Source organism: Papio anubis, chromosome 9, assembly GCF_008728515.1.
Source record: "Papio anubis isolate 15944 chromosome 9, Panubis1.0, whole genome shotgun sequence".
Taxonomy (NCBI): domain Eukaryota; kingdom Metazoa; phylum Chordata; class Mammalia; order Primates; family Cercopithecidae; genus Papio; species Papio anubis.
The window spans coordinates 92,639,143-92,648,121 of NC_044984.1; the positions used below are offsets into that span (position 1 = coordinate 92,639,143).

General features: G+C 35.4%; 1 long non-coding RNA gene across 1 annotated transcript in view; it reads right to left on the bottom strand.

The window, feature by feature from the left end:
* LOC103876000 overlaps positions 1-8,075 on the bottom strand; it is a 113,144-nt gene extending 105,069 nt beyond the window's left edge. The window contains exon 1 of the long non-coding RNA XR_004176171.1: positions 387-8,075. This is a non-coding gene — a long non-coding RNA (uncharacterized LOC103876000). The remainder of the gene's footprint in view (positions 1-386) is intronic.
* Positions 8,076-8,979: the final 904 nt, after the last annotated feature.

Genomic DNA, 8,979 nt, shown 5'->3' on the forward strand with positions numbered 1-8,979 from the left:
TGATGCTGCCAGCTCCAAGGCTTTTTATAGACAGATGCATATGTGTCCCTAGTTGCTTTTCTTCTTAATGGGAATTCGATGAGAAAAGTTCTTAGATATTCTAAAACATTAATCATAAAATAAGTCCCTGTCCCAGAATTGTGCTCAAAACCTTAAGTCATTTTAAGATGTGTCGGCTGGGGTGTGAGTTTTGTCCATCCTTATATTTGTTGAATATAAAAATCAATAACACCACTACTCTGCACATTTATCTAATGTAATAATCAATATCAATACCTTTCCTGATATTTACTTAATATAATAATCAATAACAATACTGTTTGTTTATTTGATGCCATTGACCAGGGTAGAAGACCAAATGTATGTGCCTTATCTACCCTATGTACCTTCACACTGGGCCATCCACTGCTAACATTTCTTCTTTGTCCTGCTTCCCACTCTCCAGACCTGAGCAGAACATCATCCTACTTCTCTTTGCTCTGGAAGGTGACAGTCAGTACATTGACATTTTGGAGGAGGCAGCCAGCATTGATGGAACCTCTGTCTACATTATTCTAGGTACTGTGAAGGAAACAAATATAATATAATTCACCTCTATATTTGTTAAAGTAACACTAGCTACTACCCTGAGAAGCCCTAAGACCCTGGAGGCTTAATACGTGGTAAGTTGGTAAGTTGGTTGCTTATCCTCTAACAGCATAATGTAGTTATTCCTTGTTGGTGGAATATTTTCCTATAATACTTCAGAGACCTAAGCCCCTTCCATCCCAGATTTGCCCTCCCCTAAATCCCTCAATCCTCTACATTCAGCCAGTATATAGGAAAAGAACATAGAGGACCATGTGTAGGATATTTTATGTCAGACCTGAAAGTAGTGTTCATCACCTCTGCTTATATTGCTTCAGTTAGAACTCAGCCTCATGGTCACATCTAACTGCAAGGCAAAGCAATCTGAGGACATGGTCTGACTATATGCCCAAAAAGAGGAATGGATTTGAACAGTTAGTCAGTCTCTGCCACTATCCCACCCTTGAGTTGCTTATAATTCAAAGAGGAAGACAAGATGAAGGATTATACATATAATATGTGAGGGATCACTAGAGGCAGAATTAGTCAGTGAAAAGTTTCTAAGGAAAGACTTTTAAAATGGGTAGAATAAGGAGATAAACATAAAGAGTCATCCCATGAAGTAAAACAATGCAGTATGAGCAAAATTAGAGGTAGAAATAGGCACACATCGGCAGAGGAATGTGAAGCAGTCATTTTGACAGGTGCACAGAGTCAATGCCAGGAAGCAGAGAGCAACATATCTGGCTAAGGAGAATAGGATGAAACCACCCCAACTAAGACCACTGACTCCTCCACCTCGAACCTGTGTTTGCCTTGCACTAGAATTCTGCTGGTCCACTCAAAGGTACTTTACCACCTTTTTATAAGTAATCTCTAAATCTCAGCTGACATTTCATGTCTGACTGGAAAATGTAAGCATTACCCAGAGAATGTCCCTCACTAATTTTGAATTTTTCAAAGAACAAATGAAAAGTAATTGGCAGATTAGAAGAAACTGGTATAACCTAAATAACCATTACACTTGTGAATCAAACTACAAGTCTTTGTGATACAACAAAGCTAATAAATCATGGAGAACCACATGCTTCAGTGAAAGATATACATAGGAGTAGATAATTAAATGTCTTGACCAGGGACATGGAGTTACAGCAAAATCAAAGTAGAAATAAGATGCAATAGTTCTTTCCTTGGTTCAACCTCTAAATACCTAAAGAATTAGGAGGACCACAGCTACAATCTAATCCACCCAACAAATTCAGAAGTTCCTAAAGATTAATTCAAATGTGGTCGCAAGGAAAGCCCTTATAGGTGTGTATTTCTGAACCTACTTATAAGGACTCTTGTTGCCATGGGAACATATCTCTCTCTCACCTGTACTGATGTTCCAATGTGCTCAAATACTCACCTTATTGAAATGAGAACTACATCAACTCCAATATATTTTGTATACAAATTAGGACTGTCCTGTCCCCTTGTAGAAATTTTAGGATAAATCCCTTTTGGTGATTTTGAATAATTTTGAAAATCCAAAGAAAGCTATGGCTCCTGTCACTCCTTTAATCCCCTAGATAAATTCACATACGCATATAAAAGGTATTTCAATTATATGTAAGGGAAGCATTCCTGAGAACCTCTTATAACTTAAAATCCCTATTTTTCAGCACCAATTTCCCTTAGGAACACCATAGACTCCTATGAGGCAGCACAACACTCTACAAAGACTATTTGCTTCCTATAACAACTCAAATTTCCCAATTTTGCAATTAAGGAAAATAATGCATAGAGAATTTAAGCAACTTCTTACCATCACCCACCTCGAACTGACAGAGTAAACCTGGAAGTCATGCTGTCTATGTCCAAAGACCTTGGAAATACATATAACCAAAGTGAGATGCTGCCCCCACTCCCATCCCTCTTCTAGTAATATATCCTTTCTACCAAAAAAGAAAAAAGGAAAAGGAAAAGGAAAAGAACCTATTCTATCTTACTTCCAAAAACTTCAGAGTGGGATCAAATACTGTGCCTCCTCTCTCCCAAACTCAATCCAGGCTACTTATTTTTATTCTTGTGCTATTTAATTATTAAACCAACAATCTGGATATCCCATTGTTTCTTCATTTTTAACCTCCTTGAACTTCAGGTCTTACATTCAAGACAAAGCCCTCCTGGACCTAGTATTGTTTTACACTCTCCAAACACTGTCACAGGAACAGCAGCATTCTTCTCTTAATTTGTTGCAACTCTGGAGTCCCTAAGGTTCGCTGTTAGACATCTCACTGATTGGAGAAAGAAAGACTATAATCAAAGCTCTTTCTGTCCAAGTTAATAAAGATCTTCTTTTGTTTTTAATTTAAATTTCCTCTTCTTGGTATTATATGAGGCAAAAGCTCAGGGTCATATCAAATTAAATTGAGAAACGTAAATGTTTTGATTGATTTTAGTTTATTTTCTGAAATCTTAAGCAATCCAATATCCCACACTTGATTAGGTCAACTGTCATGTAATTCAAAATAAACCTAAACATTATTTAACACATTTTAAATTTAATCCAGATGCATAGGTGTTAAAAGATATATTAATCAAGAGTTCCCCTCCCCCGCCTCTTCAGAGAGGCACTGTGGCTGATCAGTACCTTTATATATTATTCCAGACTGCATATTTAGCTCCAACCACAAGAGGAGGCTTGAGATGATTTTCACCCACCATTATTTCTGTCAGCACTTCTCAATATACTCCAAATAAACACATATTCTAAGTAAAAACACTGTTATTACTGTTAACCACAATTTAAAGACCATATCATATTTCCATCAGCCTATCTCCAAGCTATTCCAAATAAACATGCAAATATAGTAAAAGTACTATGTTTACTATACAAATTGCAGGTACAACTTTAAGACAGATTCTTTAACAGGCTCTACCCTCCTTCCAGATAGAAATTTTAAAGTTCTCATTAGTGCCAAACACTCTCAAGAGCAACTTTATGGCTTACTTTCACATTTTTCTTAACTAAAAGTATTGAATGTGTGACCTGAATTAACATTACTTAAGTGGCATGAGAATATTTGTAGCCAAGAAACTAACATTACAACAGATTCAGAGCCATGGAAAAACACAGAGCCCTAGCAAGGACTTAGGCAACAGTCCCTAATAGAGGTGCCTCTTCAATTCAAGGCACAAACAAGGCTTCCCAAGTAGACAAAGCCAACTGACGATGAGCTCATAATCCAAAATTGTAAAACACACAGGGAAACTCAAAGCCCTGAGAAAGCAAGCATGATAAAGGGGGAATTTATAGCTGGGAAAAATTAAGATAATTGAACAATCTAAAATGAAATCTTGAAAATAAGTACATTAATAATGTCCCACAAGATAAATAAAGAAAAAGTATTAATAAGACGAGACCAAGGTGCTTTGGAAAAAGAAGAGGCAGATTCGAGAAAGAAAAAGCTAAACAAAACAAAATTTTTAGAAATGAAGACTGCTATGTCTCCGCAAAATCCAACGTTGAAATCCCAACCTCCAAGGTGATAGTATTAGGGGTAGAGCATTTGGGAAGTGATTAGGTCATGAGGCTCTGCCCCCATGAATGGGATTAGTTCCTTATAAAACAGATCTGAGAAAGCTCCCTTGCCCCTTCGGCCATGTGGGGACACAGCAAAAAGGTAGCAGTCTTTGAACTAGGCATTGAGTCCTCACCAGTCACTAAATCTGCCTCCTGCTTGATCTTAAACATCTCAGTCTCCAGAAGTGTAAGAAACAAATTTCTGTTGTTTAGAAACCACCCAGTTTATGATATTGTCTTACAGCAGCTCAATCAGATTACGACAAAAACCATGGTCATTCAAATAATCTATTGATGACTTAAACTATACACTAGACATAACAGAAAAGGAAATTAGTGATCCAGAAGGTAAAGAGATAAGGCAATCACCAAAAATTTGGGGAAGAAAATAGTTAAGAAACAGAAAGGATAGAATAAGAAGCTTTAGCATACATATAATAGGGTTTTGTAAAGAGAGATAATGTCTTTAGAAAGAGACAATATTCAAAGAGATGACAATGAAATGTTTCCTGAAATTAATAAAGGCATAAATCGTTAGATTTTAAAGGGCATAGTGAGTTCTTAGCAGAACTTTTTTTAAAAATATGCATCATAGTGAAACTGTAGAGAAACAAAAGTAAAGACAATTTTTAAAACTACCTGGGAGAAATGACTGTTTACCTACAAATAAACTACAATCAGACCAACAGCAGACTTGTAATCAGCAGAAACACCTGTCAGAAGACAAAGCAAAATTATTTTAAATGTGCTCAGTAAAATAACTGTCAACCTAGAATTCTCTACCCTGTGAAACTAATATTCAAAAGGTGAGAGTAAAAAAAAAAAAAGACATTTTTAGGCATATAAAGAATAAGGAAATTTGTGATTTATAGACAAGTCCCCTGCCCTACCACACTATGAAAGAATCACAAAAAACTGAATTTGAGCAAAAAGCAGAAAAGCAACAATGGAGTGGGATACAAGAAGCAACTGTGGGGGAAAAAATCTATTTTTATTTGCAAATCTGAATAAATAGAGGCTCCATAAAATAATAACCACAGTGACTAATTTTGAAAGGTAATCTAATAACACAGTAGAGCTAAAACATGAGAACAATATATAGAAGATGGCATTTTCTTCCGAGAAAAATTATAGCATTCTAAGTTTCTTGCCTTTTTTCAGGAAAACTATCGAGGGGAAATAAGCCAAGTTGGGTTATAGATGGGGAAATGTACTTAAGATTTATTTTTTTCTAAAGCTTCTGACAATAAAATCATACTCTTCTCAAACAAGATTAATATCAATTGCTTGAAGGGCATTTTTCAAATCATATTCTTCCCATTGGAACAGATTAGCATTTTTCAAGAAATTGAAAGAGAATTGCTTATGTCCAGAAATGAAGAAAGTTAACCTGTTTCCTCCTTACCTGTTTGTGAGCCAGTTCCAACAGAATTAATTGTGCTATTCAGTTTCCAAGATTAATATTTATCAGTGACCCAAACTCTAAAATTCTTTATCAAAATAAAATAATCTCAGTATTTTCATGTACTTTACAAATTCAAAACATGTATATATATATTTCTCCTAAGAATTGCAAGTCCTAAAAGCTCTCAAGAATGGCATCTCTCATATTCATCTAAAAACTTCCTCAAGTGCTCCTTTCACTTTTCATGGGGGAAAATCTACAGAAATAATAATTATTGACAGTTATTTATGAATTAAATAATTAGTCAGAATCAGCACTGCCCTAACACCAAGGAAGTCTACTCTCACCTGAGAAAAATAGGTGCATCTGTAAAATGATATTCTAGGGGCTTATTGCACTAACTACCACTGCCTCAAATAATCATTTGTATGTAAACACAAGTTACTAAAAATTTAATTTTGCTTTTTCTTTTGGTGCTTTTGAGAGACTAAATTGCAACTCACAAAGACAGTTATTAAGGTCTGAATAAAAAAGGTTTAGATTAAAAATACCATGTTCACATTCAAGAATCATTGTAATCAGTCCATTAAACAGCAGCATTGCCTATATTTTTATTTGCTTCATTACTTAAAACGAGATAGCAGTTATTAGCTATGTTACAGTGGTTAAAGATTTTATTGTTTGTTGATGTTGAAAGTTAGCTTTGTATCAATTTGTTGAAAATTTATTCTATTCATTTAATATTGATTAACTGATAGATGATAGTTTGAATTGTTTGCTTTTATATCAAGTTTTTTAAAAAGGAAAGTTAGAAATATTCCGATGAGGAGGGTGATTGTATTCATCAAGATAGAATGGGTTATGAACAAGAACAAATAATCTGAATCTCTCAACAACAAGGGTTTTTCTCTTCCTTGTAGAAGTATCAATTGTTCCTTGGCTGTGGATCTGCTGCCCATCAGCTTCACTGTAAGATCTAGAATGATGAAACAACCTTTAACTCGAACAAAACAGGTTTCCATAGCAGGGAGGGAAAAAAGCATACGGCAAACCATGAGATGGCTCTATAAGCTTATGTTGGAAGTGCCACATATCACCTCTGTTCTTATTTTATTGGTCAAAGCAAGTCACATGGGCCAAGCCTAAGCTCAACAGGAAAGAAATATATCATCCTCCCACAGGGACGGAATCACAAGGAGAAGCATCAAAATATATGGTGCACAGAACACACCATAGTGAGCACTCCAACATCTTTCACAAAAATTATGAAGGAATCACTGCAATACACCACTTCTTTTCCAGGGCAAAATTGGTCCTGTTTCTTTGTTGAAGGGAAAAAGTGATTATCATTTAACAAAAAAAATTGTTCAAATAAGTCAAACTTATTGAGTTGAGACATTAGACAATGTAACAAAGAATGAAAAATGTTATCCTTTACTAAAAAGTAAAATTTTTGGTTCAAGATTACAAAGACTCAATTGTCCCCTGACTTCCTACTCAATATGGAATGAGAGGAAATAGAATGTCCACTGTAGCAGAAGACTTTAAAGATATGATCATTTATGAAAAAGAAATTTTCCAGAGAAATCTTCTAAGGGCATTTCAGCAAAAGAAGCATATATTTTAATTTCATTTTGCATAAGCAATGGAGAATTGGCTTAAGAGGCAGAGGTTAAAAAAGTGAAGTTTAAACTAATTTTGACAATTGAGCACTGCGAAAATCAATTGCCATCTCAGGCATCCTTATGATTTGTACCTCAAAATCTTGGAAGTGTTTAGAAAACTAAGAATATTCATCTTAAGTCTCAAAAATATTGTCGTGTTGTGGGCCACGGTAAGAAACCCTCTAATTCTAGAACAAATTATCAATATTTAAGCCTGATCTCTTTTGTTTTTATTTGAGGAAATAAATTTTATCACAGCAGTTACTTGGGACAATTAGAGCAGGGTCACAAATTAGAAGCTATATCTTTGGTTTGTTTAAATGCCAATAGTCCCTTGCCTTACGTAGCTTTAGGAAGTTGATGACTATTGAGACCCTGTCTATTTTATGACTATATAACAAATTCAAAATAAAATCAATGTGAGATTCCTAATGTTCAGATTCAGAAAACGATATAGAAACTTTTAGCACTGTAATCACAATAAACATCAGGAACAAAAATAAGTTCAAAAGTGTAACTCACCCTCAGGTTACACATTTCAACATTTAACATTCAAGTCAGCATTAAATGAACTTCAGTGTTCATTCATTCAATAAACATTGGTTGAATCCCATTAATAAGCAATTCTGTTTTATTTTTCTAAGAAATTTAACTTCAGCCACATTAGCTTTTCTCAGAGCACATTTTGTAAACTGGTAGTCCCATAGGATTTAATTGATGGTTATATGGCAAATAGATAATCAAATAAGTTTGGGAAACACCAAATTAAACAAAGTAAGTTCATTTATTGAAAAGTTCTCAAAGCTATTAAAAAACCAATGTGAATCAAGAATCTCCAGGACAGAGCTGCTGCATGCAGTACTTCCAAAACTTATTTGACCACTGAATCTTTTTTTTTTTTTTTTTTTTTTTGAGAACACCAAACACCAACATGTTCCATGGAATACACTTTGAAAAGTGCTGAATTAGACTTTTCTAGATAATGCTTACATCAGGTGATTCTTGGAAATATTATCTAGAGTTGACACTGTCAATTTGTTCAAAATTATGAAATCGCTTCATTTAAACAGAAAATGACTAGTTAGGCAGTAAAGACCATCACAGAGCTGATTCAACCCTCATCGCCTTGAGACCAAATTTAAAGAACTATTTGACAATGTGCTCAAATGCTCCATTATCAGGAATTTATAAACAGAGGGGAAAGCAAGAAGAAAAAATTAATTGATGAATGTTTTCGTTACCCATATTGTATCATATAGACGCAGGCAATGCTAACCCAATCTCAGGGGTCCCCACAATGATCCTGTAACAATATCTATAAATGACAAGAAGTCACAGCTTCCCCAGAAAACCAGTTCAGCTAGAGCAGGAGCTGCTCACATTTTGTGAGAAGGAGCTAATCTTTATCGTCCTCCAAGGCTCTAAGGAGTCAACAGGATTCAGACTCTGACAGGGAAGAACATAAACTGAGCTCAGCAGCAGCAGCCCTCTCCACTCAGCGGGAGAGAAGGAAGAGATGTCAGCCGACTTACCTTCCTTACCAGCAGGGGGCACAATATAAAAGAAAAGGTGATGGCACAGTGTCTCTAGTCAATGACGGTGTGACATTATCAAGTCCTGTTGGCCACCAAACCAGAATACCTTCTCAATGAAGCCTACCCTGACCACCCCATTTATACAGCAACCTACCCCTTCCCCGCCCAGGGAACTCCCACCTACCTTGTCTTACATTTTTCTACAACTCGGGTTTCATCCTAACACATTGTATAATTTGC